The sequence below is a fragment of the Neofelis nebulosa genome, chromosome 9 (assembly GCF_028018385.1).
Source record: "Neofelis nebulosa isolate mNeoNeb1 chromosome 9, mNeoNeb1.pri, whole genome shotgun sequence".
Lineage (NCBI taxonomy): Eukaryota > Metazoa > Chordata > Mammalia > Carnivora > Felidae > Neofelis > Neofelis nebulosa.
This window is the reverse complement of record NC_080790.1, coordinates 8,751,347-8,771,809: the sequence shown is the minus strand read 5'-3', so window position 1 is coordinate 8,771,809 and position 20,463 is coordinate 8,751,347. Positions and strand designations below refer to the sequence as shown.

Sequence of the window (20,463 nt, the reverse complement as noted above, 5' to 3'; positions counted from 1 at the left end):
CTTTTCTTTTTTTTTAAATGCTTATTTATTTTTGAGAAAGAGAGAGCAGGGGGAGGGGCAGAGAGAGAGGGAGACACAGAATCCGAAGCAGGCTCCGGGCTCCGAGCTGTCAGCACAGGGCCCGACGCGGGGCTCGAACTCACAAACTGTGAGATCGTGACCTGGGCGGAAGTCGGACGCTTAACCGACGGAGCCCCCCAGGTGCCCCAAGGTTTGTTTTCCTATCTGTAAAATGGGTGTAACAGTAACCCCAGACCCAACGGGTGTGTTGTAAGCATTAACGGAGTGCATTCATTCGGGTGGAAGGGGACACGAACGAGCTGGGGAGACTGCCGGTGTGGCCCCCACCTAAGGAAGCAGGGCCTGCCCTGTCTCCTTTTCCTACAGGAGCCCCAGGGGGAGCCCCGAGGTCCGGCCCCCACACTAAGGGACGTGTCACGTTTACGTAGGCCTCAAATCACACTCACGTGATACTCAAAAACATACACGTTCCAAGTTCAACTACGGCAGCCCAGAGTCAACAGCCTTTGAAGCCCCTTTGGCCTGTTCCCCTTCTCCTGTCACCCTCTCACCCTGTCACCCTACCTGAGACCCACTGGACGCATTTAGCTTTTCCAGTCCATGTTGCTGATCGGCTGATAGTTCGTGGTGTTTGTTACTTGATATCACTGTTTATCGGGTTTCTCTTGGGGGCTTATGTACTGAGAGAGGCAGTGGGAATGCAGAGGTGAATAAAAATTCAAACCTTGCCCTTGAGTCACTTGTAATCTAGCAGGGGGTGGGCCATAAGACAGGTAGAAAATTTGTCATGGCTGAGGCCACCAGAACAGGCCCAGGGTCCCGTGGGAGCACAGGAGGGAGCCAACAGCTTTCCTGCAGGGAATGCGAGGAATCCCGTGCCATCCACAGAAGGTCTGAGCTGCTTCTGAAGGATAAGGGGGCCCTTGGAGAAGAGAGGAGGGAGAAAGGCCTTCCCAAGCAGGGAAGAGAGCAAGTTCAAAGAAACAAAGGCATCGTATGTTTATTTGGGGGAGGCCCCCGTGACGGGAGAACAGTCACTGCAAGGAGACACGAGGGGCCCTCGATAGGTCCACGGTCAGGAGACATGGGGACCGTGGGGCCATTTTCTCCTTTAGAGAAAAGCCCTCCTCAAACAAAATCCTTTGGGAGGCCATACGTAACCAGACAGAACGGGAACTGTTTCAGTCGTATCAGGGAAGGGGCCCAGAGTCCTTGTCTTGGCTACAGAACCCTGAGGTTCCAGAGAACACAGTCTGAGAACAGTCAGTGGGCACAGTGGGAGCCCCAGGGAGTGGGAGGAGCAGACCTGTGTCTTACAGGATCATTCTGACGTCTGATATCGGAGGCAGAGGAGTGAATTTAAAGGCTATTCCAGGGGTGCCTGGGTGGCTCAGTCGGTCAAGCATCCAACTCTTGGTTTCGGGTCAGGTCATGATCCCACGGTTTGTGGGTTCGAGCTCTGCGTCGGGCTCTGCACTGACAGGGTGGAGCCTGCTTGGGATTCTCTCTCCCCTTCTCTCTCTCTCTCTCTCTCTCTGTACCTCCCCGGTTTGTGCTATCTCTGTCTCTCTCAAAATAAATAAACTTAAGAAAAATGTAAAGGCTCTTCCAGCAAAGGATGGTCAGGAGGTAAGCCAAGGAGAGGGCAGGGGGTGCTGAAGAGGGAGGGGTGGCTGAGAGCCCCTCCTCGTGGTGGGAGTGGTGAGTGATTTGGATTGGCTGGGTGGGCGAAGAGGGAGATTTGGAGGGCGATTGAAGTCCCTGGCCTGGGTGCCTAGGTAGATGATGGTATCATTAATAACTAAATGAGAAAAACCGGAAGGATACGTTTGGGGAGGACTTTTCTAGTATCCTGGAACCACATCTGGAGTAAGAGGGATAGAGTTTCCTATGACAAGCCCTGGGAAAGGCGGCAGACGCGGGTTAAGGGATTCCCCCTCCCCACTTCCCACCCCCGCCAAGTCTGGATCTTTGTTGGGAATGTGGGGCACGAAGATGGGGTTCTTCATCTATACACTGCTTAATGTGGTCCTTAGTTCAGTCCCGATTTCTTTTTTTTTTTAATTTTTTTTTTTAACGTTTATTTATTTTTGAGACAGAGAGAGACAGAGCATGAATGGGGGAGGGTCAGAGAGAGAGAATCTCTCACAGAATCACACAGAATCTGAAACAGGCTCCAGGCTCTGAGCAGTCAGCACAGAGCCCGACGCGGGGCTCGAACGCACATACCGCGAGATCGTGACCTGACCCGAAGTCGGACGCTTCACCGACTGAGCCACCCAGGCGCCCCATCAGTCCCGATTTCAACAGAAACACTTCTGGGAATCCAGCTACTGGTCCCATTTCAGCTCAATCGTGGAATATCACAGCATGCCTCTAAAGAATCATGCAACTTGGATACAGATGTTCTGGACCATCCAACTCAAATTCCTCCTGGAGCACGAGCACGCGCTGGGCACAATGGCTCCACTCACTTCAGATTCACGAGGCCGGCCTGGAAGGCCAAGAGCAGTTTAAATCCACAATGCTTGCATTTGATCCCGATTAAAGACCACGTTTCACATCGAATACCAAATATGTTCTACTGCCAAGGGAACTCTGAACCCCCCAAGGGTCTGGTTTGATTTCAGAGATTAAACACAAGCACAAGAACAAAAAATGGCGAACTCGTGTCTTTCAACCAGTAATTCCTCTCAAAATTAAGAAGAAAACAATCCCCTCCTCCCCCGCAACCCACAACTGTTTGTCTGCTGCTTTCCAAAATTCTAACGCAGAATTGGAAGTCCAGCCTTTCGGAGCCTGTGCGCCACACGGGGAACAGTCACGGTGGACCCCAGACACGAACTTGGGTTTGAACCTCCGTCCCACTAGAGCTGTGTGGCCTTCGACGCAGAATTCCAGCCTCAGTATTCCCATCTGTGAAGAGAGGGAAACGCTGAAATGGTTTCCTCAGAGGCGACGTAAGAATGGCGAGATAATATGCCGTGTAAAACAAGAACGCACCACACACGTATCAGCTGCTGCTCATGGGTGATGACCCTACAGTTCAGACTCATTGTCAGGAATAGATGAGCGTCTTCCCAACAGCTGGGTTGTTCTTCCCTTATTTATACTCGGAGCCGTATAACTGCTCGGGTCCTTCTGTAGGTAGGAGTTGCAGATTCACGTTTCTGTTCCACCCCTGCTGAGTAGGACCCCGTGAAATGCACGGTGGCACTCGCCTCATTCGTGGCTCTGTTTTCCATCTCTACATCTTTTTTTTTTCCTTTCAGTCCACATTTAATTTATATGTAGGTAACTGCCGTGGACCGAATGGGTGTGTCCACGCCAAACTCAGATGTTGATGCCCTAATCCCCCGTTCTATGGTATTGGGGGTGGGGCCATTGGGGGCTGTTAAGGTCATTAGGGTAGAGACCTCATGAAGGGGGTAAGTGCCTTGTAAGGAGAGATAGGAGAGAGACGTCTCCCTGCCGTGCGAGGACACATCAGGAGGGTGGTTTTCTACAAGCCAAGAAGGGGTCTCCCAACAAAACCCCACCACGATGGCACCCAGATCTCGGACATCCAGCCTCCAGAGCTATGAGAAATGTGTGTCGTTTAAGCTCCCCAGTCTATGGTGTTTTTGTTAGAGCAGCTTGAGCTGGCTGACAGAGATCCTGTTATGTTTCCAACCATCTTCTGTCCATGGTCATACACAGTGAAGGATACAGACATGATGGACAGATAAATGGGTAGGCCAATGGATACAGAAAAATGGGAGACATGCTTGGGGAACAAACCCAGTCAATGTGCACAGATGAACAGACAGAAGATAGCCAGACCCTTCCCTTCTGTCTTTTCATTTTCTGCTGTGTTTTGCCTGCTCACCTGACCACACTGATCGGTACAGGCTAAGGACTGGTGCAGGTTGAAACAGAACCACAAAGACTGGTCCTAGCCTGGCCAGGGCCTCCGCCAGTTAGAAGTGGAGTCATATGGGGGGCGCCTGGGTGGCTCAGTCGGTGAAGCGTCCGACTTCGGCTCGGGTCGCGATCTCACGGTTTGTGGGTTCGAGCCCCGCATCGGGCTCTGTGCTGACAGCTCGGAGCCTGGAGCCTGCTTCCCATTCCGTGTCTCCTTCTCTCTCTCTGCCCCTCGCCTCCCCCCAAAAATAAATAAACATTAAAAAATCATGCTATGAGAGTCAAGCGAGAGGCGTACTTGCAGGTGACCAGCACGTACCGTGTACTTGGGGACGTTGAATTTGAATCTCAGTTGCATATTGATGAAGATCAAGTTCCAGGTCACAGTCCCTTAGGTTCCTCATGGGTTCAGGCTCTGTTACACCCCTTCCCCACCATTTGCTAGAGTTTACATGTATGAGCCCTGGGTCCAAATTCAAATTCAGTCCTGTGTGGCTCCAAAGGTCTTGCTTCGGTTTCGTGGATGGACAAACATTTGGACAGCAGGTTCCCACCAGCACAGAAGGAGGAAGGCGGGATCTCCAGGCAGAAACGCTTCCAGATTGCCGGGCGGAGAGGCCACAGCGATAGTCCAGGCAGTGCCTGTTTACAAAAGGGGTCCCCTAAAGTTCATTTGTGAACTTACCTCTCAGCAGAGAATAACATTTTCACACAGAAACAGTTCTAGCCAAATGAGTTCACTTCTCCGGGGAAGGGGAGGGCAGAGGAATCCACATCAGAGCTGAACAAACAGCAGTCCTTCCGGCTGGAGTCGTAAGAGCACGGAGTTCCATTTATAAAGCCTCCTTTTGGGGGAAAATTCATCCCAACTCCAACCGACGTTTCCAGGAAGACACAGGAACGGTCCAGGACACAATGGAAGGACCACTGCTCTGGGGATCCAGCAATTCAGGCTCTAGGTCTGTTTCTCACGTGCAGGCGGAAATGGGGGAGGCTTGGGCAAGATGCTTCCCTTCCTTGGGTCTCAAGTTTTCCATCAGCCAAAAGATGGAGTTGCATCTTTTGGGTGATTCCTCGGCACTTTTTATCTCCAACGTTCGGCAAGTCTAAATGTCCACGCCCTCCAACATCATGAGCCCAATGACAAAACCCCCTTTCTTTTCTGTCGCTATGACTTGAAGCAAAGGAAGATGGTAAGGGACGGTTTGTTCTGGCTGGGGGGCAAGTGGGGTGAAGCGGACGAGGCTGAAATTAGTCAAAGTCAGGCCCTAACCTGGGCCCCCCTGAGAGTTCCCCAGACCCCCCAGAAATGGAGAGAGCATCCCTAGTCCAGGGAATTAGATGTAAGCCCTGGCTATAATATTTAATAATGCTCGGTGTTGAGTAGATCACTTCATGTCTGAGAAATTCCTTTCCTTCAATTACGAAATGAGGTAAATAATCCTTCTTCCGCCTTCGAAGCTCGCAAGGGCAAAACGAGTGAGCGCTTCCAAAGTCCCAGCTCTCTGACCCACTGTCTGAGCCCATGGGATTACATTGGGCCCACTTGGATAATCCAGGCTAATCTCCCTATTTTAAGGTCCATGATGAGTAACCTAAATTCCATATGCAACCTTACTTCTTTTTCTCCGTGTAATTAATAATATTCACAAGTTCCAAGGATTAGGATACCTTTGAGGGACCACTGTTGTGCCTGGCACAGCCTCCTGATAGGATCGCCCACATCCCCACGTGCCATCCTGCCATTCAGTCCCCGTGCTGCAGTCGTGGTCATCTTTGTTGACAGGCTGGTCACGTCACTTGAAAATCATTCAAGGAAATATATACAATGTTTACAATGTTTTAACCTCTTCCTTAACTTGGTGAACAAAGTTCCCACCCACCTGTCCAGTCTCATCTCCCTCTTTTTGCTCCTTGTGATCTCTCTGACTCAGTCACCCTGGCCTTTTAACCGTTCCTATTCAACCTACTTCCTCCAGCCACAGGGCCTTTGCACGTGCCATTTCCTCTGCCTGAGACACATGTCGGCTGATTAGCTACTACTCATTGCCAGACCAGACCACCGCCAAGCGTCACCTCCTCAGAGAGGCTGCCCCTGGCCTCCTCAACTGGATCACATCATAACTGCACCCCCCCCCCCACAATACCCTTATCGCTCCTTAAACAGCACATAACACAGCTTGCAAGGCTACGTTTGTTTGCCGAATTGTTCGGCTAATGACAGTTTCCTCCATAAGGGACAGGACCTATGGTTCTTATCGTTGTATCCCCAGCAGTACCTGGCACATAGTAGATATTCAATAAATACGTACTGAATGGAAGAATAAAGGCATGATTTTTTCAATATACAGACGAGGACCCTGGAGCTCAGAAGGTCGAGGGACTTAGACGAGGTCACAGAGCTAGCGGTTGTGGGAGGGAGGTGCAAGCTGGGATGTGACCCAGGTTTGATTGACTTCAAAGTCATGGCATCACTCCATCTGCATTTCAGCCTGTTGGGGTGGAAGGGGGCTATGCATGCCCTGATTTGTGTGCACTTTTCCTACGGGAAAGAGGAAGGTGATGTTGGTCCCCGTGGCTCTCTGGTGGCTTCATGTCTTAGGCCTTTGTCCGACCAACGCTGTGGCCTGTAACCACTAAGGGGAAGTTTTCACCTGGCCCTGGCACGTCCTCCTGGTCACGTGTGTGAGAGCTGAGCTCGCCCAGGCCTCACCATTGACCGGCGGTGACCGCCCTGCCCCCGCGCCCTGCGGTCACCCAGCCATTTGTCACATAAGTGCACCTGTCCTGGAGGGGTGCTCAGCGCATGGGGGTCCGGGCAGCGGGAACCGCATGGGATACAGGCCCGCAATGGGAGTCGGGGTGTCGGACGACCCAAGGCTATGGGATCCCAGCTTGTGACCATGAGCGTTTGCTCCCTTCCACTGGCCTCAGTATCCCCGTGTGTACCATGAGGGGGCTGGAGTGGACAGAATACGTCCCCTTCCTGCTCGGGCAGTCTGTGTTCTCCTGGGTATCCGTGGTATTCTCTGTGAGTCCACACTGAGCCCGCCCTGCACAGTGTCCTGGGGAAGGGACTTCACTTCCCGGATAGAAACCCCTCCTCACAGAGAAGTGAGCCCGGCACAGGCTCCTCCCCAAGCCCTGTCTTCCACTGCAGCCACTGGACAGACGGACGAGGGGGTCAGCACCCTGCCCGGCTCTGCCCAGGACACACGGCCCTCACCACTGCCACTGCTTCAGGCCCAGACGTGACCCCAGGACTGTGCTCAGCAAAGGAAGCTCGAGCCTCACGTGGGGCGTGTAGGCGGTGTGCATGCACACTCGTGTGCATTAGATGGCCTCAGGTTCTTTGCTGTGGCTCCCAGCGACAGGCCGAGTCCAACAGCCCTGCCCTACAATGCACCTATTTATGAAAAGAAGTCGCACAGCCCGTAAACGTATGCACATGCGTGCATGTGTCGATACAAGGATAGAATAGGCTGGAAAACAAGAACACGGCCTCTAATCAGAGGGTTCTAATGGGGAAATTTGGTTTAATTTAATTGAAATTAACTTACTACAGGCAATCATTGAGCACCCAGTGTTTGCCAGGCACCATGCCAGGAGTTAGGAATCCAGAAAAACGGAAGAGCCAGTCCGGTGCTCTGGGAAGGGCCAGGAGCCCGGGGAAGACCCCAGGGAGGGCGAGGGTTAGACCCCAGGTTCTCAGGGCAATGACTTCAGGCTGCTTGGGCGCTCGAAACCCTGGCCTCCAAGCCTGGAAGACTGGTTGTTCCGAGTCTACCAGTGGGCAGCCCGGAGCCACGCCATCCCCCAAGCAGCGCAGTGGCTCCCAAGGCCTCTCCGGGGACAGGGGTGCAGGTTGCACAACACCAGCTCCGTGGCGGAGAGACAGATTTGGAAACATTAGAGGAAACAGAGATAAAGATGCTTTTCCTTCATAGCTTCTCGGTGCCCGTACGTCACCGGACATCACCAGCCTCCAAGAGGAAACATAGAAAGTGGCATTTCCCCAAACTGCCTAATCTTGAAACCCCCTTTTCACTGAATAAACGGCGGGGGGTGTAAGTCAGGGAACTTAGTCTGGAGAAATTGTGCCGCGGAGGTAACAGGAGCTGTGTCCAACGCTGGGGGCCATTCACGCAGCCTTCCCACCTCCTCCAACCCACCCCCCACCCCCAGTGGAGGATAAGGTAGCAGCTTCAAGAAAACCATGTCTGGGGGTGCCTGGGTGGCCCAGTCGGTTGAGCGTCTGACTCTCGATCTCGGCTCAGGTCATGATCTTACGGTTTGTGGGTTCGAGCCCCATGTCCAGCTCCTCACTGACAGCACGGAGCCTGCTTGGGATTCTCTCTCTCCCTCTCTCTCTGCCCCTCCCCTGTTCACACACTATAAATAGATAGATAGCTAGATGATAGATGATAGATAGATAGATAATTTTAAAAAAAGAACGCAAGTCTGAATGGGGAGACTCGTGGAAGGAGCGAGAGGAGGTAAAATAAACAGTGAGACAGGAGTAGATGTTTCTGCACTGAGGCCAGACTGAGGGACGGTGACCCAGCCCGCCCAGCTTGCTCCTCACACTGTCCTTGCTGCAGAGACCCCTGGGCACGCACCAGGAATCCCTTCTTCACCAGGCCAGGCCAAGCAAGCCAAGGTCTGTCTTTCTCAAGCAACCCCTTTACGTGCTGTATTAACCACGTGTTTTACCTTCCGCATTTTGATGCTCTAACATTTCGGACCTTGCTGACCATGAAGAGACTGCCCCCTCCCCCAGACCTGCCAAGGAGAGAAACCAGTACCATCACAGAGCACTTACTCTTGTGACTAAAAAGGAATATCAGCAATATTTGTCTATTTCCTTAAGAATAAAAAACTCGGGGGGGGGGGGGGCGCCTGAGTGGCTCAGTCGGTTAAGCGTCCAACTTCGGCTCAGGTCATGATCTCGCGGTTTGTGGGTTCGAGCTCTGCATCGGGCTCTGTGCTAATGGCTCAGAGCCTGGAGCCTGCTTCAGATTCTGTGTCTCCCTCTCTCTCTGCCCCTCCCCTGTTCATGCTCTCTCTCTTTCTCAAAAACAAGTAAACATTTAAAAAAAAAAAAAAAAAAAAGAATAAAAAAAAAAAGAATAAAAAACTCAGGGCGCCTGGGTGGCTCAGTCGGCTAAGCGTCCTAGTCTCGATTTCGGCTCAGGTCATGATCTCACAGTTCGTGAGTTCGAGCCCCAGGTCAGGCTCTACGCTGACAGCACAGAGCCTGCTTGGGATCCTCTCTCTCTCTCTCTCTCTCTCTCTCTCTCTCCCTCACCACTCATGCTCACTCACTGTCTCTCTCAAAATAAATCAACTTAAAAACAAAAAAAGAATAAAAAAACTCTTACTAGTGACCCAGTTGAAATCCAGCTTTCCACGATTGGCTTTTTTGGATCCCAGAGCTCAGTGACATTTATGAGAAGTGAGAATTTCTTCCCTATGCAAACCAACCAACAAATCCAGAGCCCATAATTCAACCACCTCCTTGACAGGGCACTCACACTTGGCAACCATCCGCCTGCCGTCCATCTGGTACCGCGGGGCCAGGTACCAGACCACGAGGAACAGCCCTAAGCCCCAGAACCTGCCGGAATCATTCACACCAGCCAATCCAACGCCCGCTTACCCTACCTGCCATTCCTTCCCCGTGGAAACCACAGTAAAGGCTCCTGCCTACGTTTCTCTCCTTGCTCCCTCTGCTTTCACCTGTGGCCCCATGTGGAGTGTCATGCCTCCCGTTTCTAGGGATCTGTGAGTATTACAAAATTCTTCCTTCGTGACAGTCATTTCCATGTCTGTGTGTCTTACCACACCTGAGGAAAACAACTCTTAGGTGGCCTCAGAACATCTGTCTTCCTAGTGCTGCAAGACCGGAAGGTGAAACTCCGCAGAAACAGCCCTGGTAACACCGGGGCATTGAATGCCCAGGGGGGATTACGCAAAGTAGTCAAGGAACAGCTTCAGCAGTGCCACTGATGAAACCAAACAGGTACGCAACCGACCAGAAAGGACACATCAGCCCTGGATACACCAGTGGGTGATACAAGTATATTTTTATGGGGTAACTACAACAGAGACTCTAGAATCTGACAGGCTTGACCTCAAATCCTAGACCCAGCACAAACTCAATGTGTGGCCTTGACCTGGTCATGTAACTTTTCTTGTGCTCCAGATTTTTCAACCCCTAAAATGGGGATAAGAATATACTGTAATTATATGGAGGACTAAATATGGATGAAGTTAAAGCACTTGGCACAGACACCATTATACATTATGCATTCAGTAAATGTCATATAGGGGCGCCTGGGTGGCTCAGTCTGTTAAGCATCTGACTTCGGCTCAGGTCATGATCTCGTGGCTCCTAGATTTGAGCCCCGTGTTGGGCTCTGGGCTGACAGCTCAGAGCCTGCTTCGGATCCTTTGTCTCCCTCTCTCTGCACCCCTCCCCGACTCGCACTCTGTCTCTCTCTCTCTCTCTCTCTTTCTCAAAAATAAACATTAAAAACTTTTTAAATAAAAAATAAAGAAACGCTGTATATTATTATTATTATTACTATATTTATAAATGGCATTACTGCAGATCTGGCGCAGTTACTCATTCTTTTTTTTGTTTTTTAATTTTATTTTTTTGAATTTACATCCAAATTAGTTAGCATCTAGTGCAACAATGATTTCAGGCATAGATTCCTTAGCGCCCCTGACCCATTTAGCCCATCCCCCCTCCCACAACCCCTCCTGTAACCCTCTGTCTGTTCTCCATATTTATGAGTCTCTTCTGTCTTGTCCCCCTCCCTGTTTTTATATTCTTTTTGTTTCCCTTCCCTTATGTTCCTCTGTTTTGTCTCTTAAAGTCCTCATACGAGTGAAGTCATCTGATTTTTGTCTTTCTCTGACTAATTTCACTTAGCATAATACCCTCCAGTTCCATCCACGTAGTTGCAAATGGCAAGATTTCATCCTCTTTGATTGCCGAGTCATACTCCATTGTATATACAGACCACACCTTCTTGATCCATTCATCCATCGATGGACATTTGGGCTCTTTCCATCCTTTGGCTATTGTTGATCGTGCTGCTATAAACACGGGGGTGCATGTGTCCCTTCGAAACAGCACACCTGTATCCCGTGGATAAATGCCTAGTAGTGCGATTGCTGGGTCGTAGGCGAGTTCTATTTTTAGTTTTTTGAGGAACCTCCATACTGTCTTCCAGAGTGGCCGCCCCAGCTTGCATTCCCAGTAGTTACTCATTCTTATTGGCAATCCATCGTGTGGGCCACCTGGGCCAGGGGTTGTGGACACACTTGAACGTCGAGAAACCAGCGAGGGCTAGATTAGTCAAGTCCGATCATACATCGATCAAGCATTTGCTACATTCCACGCCCTGTGCTAAGTACCTAGCTCATCACTGGGGCAATCACCAAAATGACTAAGACACGATCACCCGAGTCATCCATAGTCTAGCAGGAAAAATGGTGCAGAAATGAATCTGAATACCCTACCTAGCGAATGCTATCGTGGAAGCATGAGCCAAGTGCTGGGGTAGTTCCGAGGGACGACGATCTCCTAGGGAGAGATGAGGGAGGCTCAGGAACGTCGTCGCAGAAGAGCTGGGTGCTGACGATCGAGCAGGAGCTCACCAGGCCGACAAGGAAGGGTGTGGCAAGCGGAAGTAAAGGCATGTGCACAACGAGACGCAAACAACAGCGTCGTCAGCCAGCGAGGAGACAAACAGAGAGCGCGGAGAGCAGAGCTGAGGAAGAGCAAGGACTCTGCCATTCGGGAGGAGGACCCGAGGACTGAGACGGACGGAACTGGGGTGTCGCGGAGGTGTTTTGTCCCAGAAGTGACAGTGGGATACCAGCCGAGGCTACAGGGGATCAGCCTGGGGGCCCAGGGGTGCTCAGTGGCTCTGGGAGCGGGCAGGCAGCCGCCGATGACGGCCGCCACCGAGGGAGTGGTGACCTCGTGCTGAGAGATGCACTGGGCACCCACGGGGCACGTACACGTGTGTCTCTATGGGCATTACCGTCCTGGGTTCTTTTTCATGTTTATTTATTTATTTGAGAGACGGAGAGAGAGAATCCCAAGCAGGCACCGCTCTGTCGGCACAGCGCCCGACGCGGGGCTCAAACTCACAAACCGCGAGATCGTGACCCGAGCCAGAAATCAAGACTAGGACACCTCACCGACTGAGCCAGCCAGGCTCCCCGTCCGGCCTGGGTTTTACGGGAGAAGCCGAGTTTCAGAAAGGTTGAGTCGTCTTTCCCAAGGCCGCACAGCTGACACGCTCTTTCCCCCCTTAAACCTTCACTCAGCTGGACAGCTCCTACTCACCCTGCGGCTCCTCTGTCACGCCCAGCCACCTCCTGCGACCTATCACGTCCTCATCACCTTGCTCACACCTCAGTGCTGCACTTGTCGCACTGCCTGACCGGTCTGTCCCCCACCAGACCAGCCGGTTTTACTCTTCCTGTTCCTCAGAGCCTGGCACACCGTGGCCTCTCGGTGACCATTGACGGAACGGATGAGCATCGCGACCGCAGGTCAGCCAGCAGACAGGCTGTATTTATAGCTCACAGACTGTAAACTGACAATTTCTCAGTGTATCTGAGGGACTACCTGTGGACGCGGCATTTTACGGGGGACACAGTTTGAGGAGAAGGTAAGAGGTAGCCTCAGGACAGGGTGTGAAGGTTGGGCTTCCATCTCCTCCCTATTCTGTGGTCTCTCTTTTGAACACCCTCCAGGGACTCCTGACCCCCTTGCGTCTATGAAGGTGCTTGGGCCTGTGGTGTGGTCCAACCCAAACAGACATCCTCCAAGGCTTGGAAGCCATGTTGGCCACTAAGTCAAATCTCATGAATTCACACCAAGCAGAGCTTGGGAGCATATAACATATTCTATTCTTTTCATTGATATGTAATGACCATCTCAGCAAGAAAGTACTCCCTAAAAAGGTCTTTATACGGATGCCTTTTTTTTAATAAATTTTTTTAACGTTTTTATTTTTATTATTGAGACAGGAAGAGACAGAGCATGAGCAGGGGAGGGGCAGAGAGAGAGGGAGGCACAGAATCTGCAGCAGGCTCCAGGCTCTGAGCCCGTCAGCACAGAGCCTGACGCGGGGCTCGAACTCACAGACTGTGAGATCATGACCTGAGCTGAAGTCGGATGCTCAACTGACTGAGCCACCTAGGCGCCCCTGGATGTATTTTTTTTTTTTTAAGTTTACTTATTTATTTTGAAAGAGAGAGAGAGCACGAGCAGGGGAGGGAAAGGACAGAGGATCTCAAGCAGGCAGCGCAGAGCCCGACGTGGGGCTGGAACTCACCAACCGTGAGATCATGACCTGAGCCGAAACCAACAGTCGGATGCTTAACCAATTGAGCCACCCAGGCGCCCCTATTTGGATGCATTTTTTTAAAAATATAATTTATTGGCAAGTTAGCTAACATACAGTGTATATAGTATGCTCTTGGCTTCGGGAGTAGATTCCCATGATTCATCACTTACATACAACACCCAGTGCCCATCCCAACAAGTGCCCTCCTCAATGCCCATCACCCATTTTCCCCTCCCCCCTCCCCCCATCCACCCTCACTTTGTTCTCTGTATTCAAGAGTCTCGTATGGTTTGCCTCCTTCTCTGAAACTATTTTTCCCCTTCCCTTCTTCCCCCATGGCCTTCTGTTAAGTTTCTCAAATTATGGATGCACTTTTATTTTTTTTATTATTTATTTTTAATGTTTATTTTTGAGAGAAAGAGACAGAGTGCGAGTGGGGAAGGCACAGAGAGAAGGAGACCCAGAATCCGAAGCGGGCTCCAGGCTCTGAGCTGTCAGCACAGAGCCCCACATGGGGCTCAAACCCACAAGCTGTGAGATCATGAACTGAGCCGAAGTCAACAGACTGAGCCACCCAGGCGCCCCCATGGATGCATTTTTAAAGAGATACAGGGGCGCCTGGGTGGCTCAGTTGGCTAAGCGTCCAACCTTGGCTCAGGCCGTGATCTCGCGGTCCGTGAGTTCGAGCCCCGCGTCGGGCTCTGTGCTGACGGCTCAGAGCCTGGAGCCTGCTTCCGATTCTGTGTCTCCCTCTCTCTCTGCCCCTCCCCTGTTCATGCTCTGTCTCTCTCTGTCTCAAAAATAAAGAAACGTTAAACAAAAATAATAATGAAAAAAAAGAAATAAGAAGAAATACGGACCACACCATATGCTGCAGATGAATCATGGTTCCAAAGTGCTAGAAGGCCACCTGTTCACGAGAGGGATTTAAAGGAGGCTCAAAGTGCAGGGGAGAGTATGGTCCTGGGCTGTGGGCCCGAGAAATGGCCTCAGGCACGTAGCTGCCGCGCCAAAGGCAGCTCATACACAGCATTTACACTCTTTTAAGTTCCGTGACAAAACTCTGTTCACGAGATGTGCAAAGCCTTGACCGTATCCAGAACCACACAGGCTTCCGGTGAGAAGGAGCCTAATAAACAAAGTTCACTGCATTTCAAAAGAGCCAGCAGCCACCCCCCGAAGAGCACCGAGAATTTCAGAACCACAGGAGAAAGGAATTCTGCCCGTGTTTCCAAGTGTGGATGCGGGGCATCGGGCACGTTCAGAGTCGCCTTTTGAAAACGAATCTCAGCCCCAAAGCGGGTGGGTTTCTCTGCAGAAACAACTACCAAGAGCACGAGGAAGCTGCTGCCTCTGGAGATACCCCACCCACGTGTTCTTGGATTTCTCGGAAGAGGAGGGTGATCTGGGAGCCTGTCACCGTGGCCCGGATTCTGGGAGGGACTTTTCAATAAAGAACTCAGAGGAAGCCCCTGACCTTGAGTACATCCAGTCCCTTCCAAGAAAGCATCCGGTCTCCTGAGACATGTTGGAAAGCAGGCAGCAAACAAGAGGCCTTGACATCAGGGGAATCAGGATAAGGCAGGACACAGCATGTCCCCGACACGCCAGAGCTGAGCTGACCGGGACACAGCCAGCCACACCCCTAGAGAGTCAGGGCCACAGGGAGGGGCACGAGAGGGACAGGTTGCCTGTTGCTTGGAAGGAGAGGACACTGTGGTCAGTGCTGAACACAGCGCCACCCCCTGGCCACCACTGGCCTGCCTTCGGCCGGCCGGGACAGAGCAGAGCCAGGAGCTTCCAGGCTGGGGAAGCAGGGAAGCTGGGCCTGCCCTCTCCCTCCACTGAGGGCTGCCTCCGGACCCGAAGTGGGGCTTGCTCCTGGCCTGGTGACAGGACGGTCACCCAAGAGGCTTGGTACCCAGCTTTGCCGGTGCCCACAGCCAGCCAGGCCGACCTAATTAGGTGTGAGTCAGGTTTTCAGCCAAGACAGCCAAGCAAACCCTTCCCTCCTCACCCCACCCCTGAACAGTGGCCTTTTCCTGTGCCCAGGCCAGCCCCCAGCAGGCCAGGAAGGAAACCGCAGGTCGCCACGGCTCAGCAAACACAGCCTCCCAGTACCGGGAGGGCAGAGAGAATTCCTAACTCGTGACACACAGACGCAGGCAGGCGGTGGGCTTGCCGGCCAAGGCTGGGAGAAGCGGGAGCCGAAGCCTGGACTAGCCCGGAGGGGTCAGGGGGTGTTGCTTCCTGTCCCCGTCATCAGCCACAGGCCTCCAGGAGCTGCCGTCGCTCTGGCCTGGCGGCCAGACAGAGCTCAGGAATGCCACAAACACAAGAGCGGGGCGAGCCTTCTGGAAGACGCAGGAGGCTGGCCTCTGGTCTCAGGGCTGCCCCTCTGAATGACAGCTCTGCTTATCAAGAGGGACCAGCCGGGGGCTCCACAGAGACAGGCATCATCCTTCCGGGGACTCAGCCTCTGCGGCTGTTCCCATGAGTCACAGCTCCATTCTCGGTGGGGGGGTGAACGCCTTCTCCGGGCCAGAGGCTAGAGATGCTGACCTGGGGAACTGGTGGGGGAGGGAGGACAGCGTGGCGGGAGCACAGGGAGGGTGGCACACGGGAGCACAGCTGAGCTCAGCTGTGAAGGTGAATCAGGATTCTGGAGGCCAATCAGGGAACAGGGAACGGCACAGGGAGACGGGCACCAGGGTGTCAAAGCTCAGGGCAGCAGCTCCAACAGGCCTGTGACCTGCCGTGGGGCCAAGAAGCAGCCCCCTGGGGGCCGCTCTGGGCTAACGGTGCTGTGCATAGAGCCAGAAGTCAGGCTTCGGTCCTCTTTCTCCCTCCTTTGACCTGAAAGCCTCTGGCTTTCCTTTTTTTTTTTTTTTTTTAAGATATATATTTCTATTTTGTTTTTATTTATGTACTTATTTTTAAAATTTTTAATGTTTACTTGTTTTTGAGAGAGAGACAGAGCACAAGCAGGGGAGGGGCAGAGACACAAGGAGACAACAGAATCCGAAGCGGGCTCCAGGCTCTGAGCTGTCAGCACAGAGCCCGACACGGGGCTCGAACTCACAAACCGTGAGATCATGACCTGAGACAAAGTCGGACGCTCAAACAACCAAGCCACCGAGGTGCCCCGAGCCTCTGGCTTTCCTGAAGTCGTTGTACCATGACTTAGGGATTCAGCCTGCCTTCTCAGTACAAGGCACAGAGCAAAGCACTCTGTTTGCTGCGTGCAGCTGGCCTCTCAATACATCACCGATTTTCCCATCTCTATTGGGTCAATCCAATCAACAACAAAAGGCTCTTGCTTCGTTTTGTTTGTTTGTGGCATTTCCAAGACCTCCCTATGATCGGATCCCCCTGCCGGCTCCTGCCGATCTGTATGCCTTTCCAGCCATCTCCTCTAAAGAGTCGTCTGGTCGTTCAGGTTTCTGCCCCCTCCCTTGTTACCACACCAGAACTGTGCCCAGCAAGGTCACCAACGGCATCCACGCTGCTCAGTCCAGAAGGAAATTCCTCAGCCCTTCATCTTGCTTTTGATCCATCAACAACATTGACATAATTTCAAACTCCCTCTTTCTTGAAGTACTCTCTTCACCTGGCCTCCAGGACACCAGACTCTCCTGGTTTCTGTTCCTCTTGACCTACAGTGAGTCCTTGGTGATCTAGCCAACCTCATGGCTTTAAATACCCCCCACAGGATCATGACTCCCAAACGTATATTCTTGTGTGTATGATTTCTCTCCAGACTCATATACCCCACACCCTACTTGGCATCTCCATTTATTTTATTTTTTTAATTTTTTTAACATTTTATTTATTTTTGAGACAGAGAGAGAGAGAGCATGAACAGGGGAGGGTCAGAGGAAGAGGGAGACACAGAATCCGAAACAGGCTCCAGGCTGAGCTGTCAGCACAGAGCCCGACGCGGGGCTCGAACCCACAGACCGCGAGATCATGGCCTGAGCTGAAGTCGGACGCTCAACCGACTGAGCCACCCAGGCGCCCCTGGCATCTCCATTTATGACCTCTGGCAGACGCCTCAAACTTAGTAAGTCCGAACCTCAGCTGACCCCCAGGCTGTTTTACCTGCTGCCTTCCCCGACCTTGGCTGATGGTAACTACATCCTTCCAGGCGCTCGGGCTGAAACCCTTGGAGCGACATTTCTCCTCCTCTCACACCGACACCTAATTCCTCAGGAAATTCTGATGGCTCTGTCTCTAAGGCATGTCCGAAACCTGGGCACTTACCACCGCCTCCCGGACCTCACCAAAGTCTGACCCTCTTCCCTCTCTTCTGGTTTTACTGCAATGCCCCCCCCCCCCGGACTTCCTGCTTCTCATCTTATAAACTATGCCCCACACTGCAGCCAAAGAGGTCAGAAAACATCACTGCGTGGCCCAAATGCTGCAAGGGCTCGACGGATGAGCCCAGGTCGTCACAATGGCCTGTGAAGCCCCATCTGTCCTTTAAAACCAAATGACCAGCTCCTCGACCCCTTTAAATCTTTGCCTGTATATTACCTTCTTAACAAGACCATTCCCGACCACAGTCAGCCCTCACACTTCAGAATCCCAGAGCCTTTGTACCTGGTCCCATGTTTTGCCATCGCACTTTTAACCTCTAACACGTTATGTCACTTGTGTATATATATGATGCTTACTGCTTATGGACGGTCCAGAAGGTGAACTCCACGAGAACACCACTTTATTTTTTATGTTTGTCTTGGTCAGACGTGTCCACTGATGCGTCCCAAGTTTCTGGCCGGTGGTTGCCATGTAATAGACTCTCAGTAAATATTGACTGACTGAGTTGAATGAATTGTGGCCTCACGGCTGCCTTGCACCTTGGTTTTAAGATCCTTATTTTATGGGCAGGAACATGAAACCCTAAAACCACATGGTGTCACAGATGACGAGCTGTCACGGAAATTCGCAGATGCTGAGGAAATGACTGGAGAGCGGTACGCAGAACATTACAACGATAATAATCTTTTTTTTTTATTGGTTAAGGAAATAGTAGGGATGTGGGCCTTCATCATACTAATCTCCATAACTTTTGTTTACATAAAAGATTTTGTATTTGAAAAAAAAAATGCATTTTCCAAAAGTTAGCCATTCCCATTATGTGCTCATCCTGTTAGGTCTTGGGCTGGGAAACTAATGGAGAAAACGAAGAGCCAGGGCTCCGTCCTGATGCGTACAGCACGAGAACACAGTAACCTCCAGGACAAGGCGCACCAACGATGGCGCCTGCGTGGAGGCCAGTCCAGGATTCATGGCGGACGAGTGATACAGACACTCAGTAGTACAGAAGTTCAGAGGCACAGAGAGGGTTGCGGTCAGAGGAATGAGAGGACCTTCGCCAAGACAGGGAGCTGAGCCGAGCTCGGCAGAGCCGAGGGGACAATGACTTCGCGGATGGTGGGAGACGTCGCGGGTGCCCTCTCTGAATCACATGCAGGCTCATGCGAGGATAACAGAGCATCTGACTTTGACATGGCACTTAACCCTAATTTCTTCACCCACTCACCGAGTAGCTTGTCCTAGACAACCTGCAAAGTCTTTTCTGTTTCAAGGATTCTATAACCCTCGGTGCCAAAATGGCAAATTCATTCAATGCTAGGCATCGGGCATGCAGAAATTTTAAAAATGCATGGCCCTTGACCCAAAGAATTCACAATCTAATACGGGAGTCGGGCACGAGTTCCTCCAACAACCTTGAGAAGCAGACACAGAAAAGATGAGGAGACTGAGGCTCAGAGAAGTGCCAAAGATCAAACACAACCCCTGCCTCAGCGAGCTCCCATTCCAGGGTTGGAGCCGGTGCGAACAACAAGCACTGTTCTCACAATCTCTCACACTCTGAATTGCCTCTGAGTCAGCTGGGGGCTCCTTGTTAAGAATTCAGAGTCATGGGCACCTGGGTGGCTCAGTCCAACTCTTGACCTTGGCTCACGTCACGATTTCACGGTTCGGGAGATCGAGCCCCGCTTCGGGCTCTGCACTCACGGGGCAGAGCCTGCTTGAGTCTCTCTCTCTCCCCGTCTGCCCCTCCCCTGCTTGTGTGCGTGCTCTCCAAATAAATAAACTTAAAAAAGAAAACAGTGCAGAATTTGCAGATGCTGATTTGATAGTCTTGGGTGGGTCTGGAAATTTGAGTTTCTGATCAGCTCCCCGGTGATGCTGATGCGGATGCTGGTCTGAAGATCACACTTTGAAAAGCACGGGGCTGTAGATTCAAACCAGCCCAGCCTGCTGACCAGATCATTCAGCAGAGAGCCTGGATCACATTTAGATTACTCTAGAATCTCTAGATCAGTGCCTCCCAAACCTGAATACACATCAGAGTCAGATGGGCAAAGCGTCAAACACGCCCAAAGTTCAATGCCAGCAACTTTACTCCATAGGGACGGGATATGGAATTTTATAGTCTTAAAAAAAAACAAAACTGCTCAGGGATTCTGGCGCACAGCCCTTCTAGAAGATGACTGCCCCCGCCTGATCTTCCTGAGACCCCCGGACAGGCTCTCTGCATTCTCTGTTTCTCTGGCTCTCTAGCTCCACCTACTGTGTCCATCTGGACTGTCACAACCACCTGAACGTCTCCTTTATCCAACGGAACACAAGTCCTGAGAAAGCCTCTGGGGGTTGATCTGAAGTGTATTAACGAAGACTGGCCCCCGACCCAAAATAAGACTTCTCGCCCACCTTAGGCAGACTCAGTGCCTTAAATTTCGCAGGCTGCAATATAATCCCAAGATCTCAAGAGCGGAGCCAGAACCCTATTTATCTATGTATCATGGGGCTTAACAAAGGGTACAGAGTATAGACCAAACCAGAGGCGGTGGAATTGAAACAAAGACTTTGAGTTAAGCATTGCCCTTTCCCCTCTTTTTATCAAAGGAAGATATCTGGAGGAGAGGGCAATTTAAAGTTTATTTTTGAGAGAGAAAGAGCATGTTCGGGGGGGGGGGGGGGGGCGGGGGGAAGGGCAGAGAGAGAAAGAATCCCAAGCAGGCTCTGCATCGTCAGTGCAGAGCTCGACACAGGACTTGATCGAGACCTGAGCTGAAATTGAGAGTCGGGTGCTTAACCAAGGGAGCCACCCAGGCAGCCCTGGAGGAGGGCAGTTTAAATGGCTGTCCTG

General features: G+C 51.7%; 1 protein-coding gene across 4 annotated transcripts in view; it reads right to left on the bottom strand.

Moving 5' to 3' along the window:
• The window catches only part of LPIN1 (lipin 1), a 128,730-nt gene that overhangs the window by 94,406 nt on the left and 13,861 nt on the right, over positions 1 to 20,463 (bottom strand). The gene's annotated exons all lie outside the window — the stretch shown is intronic.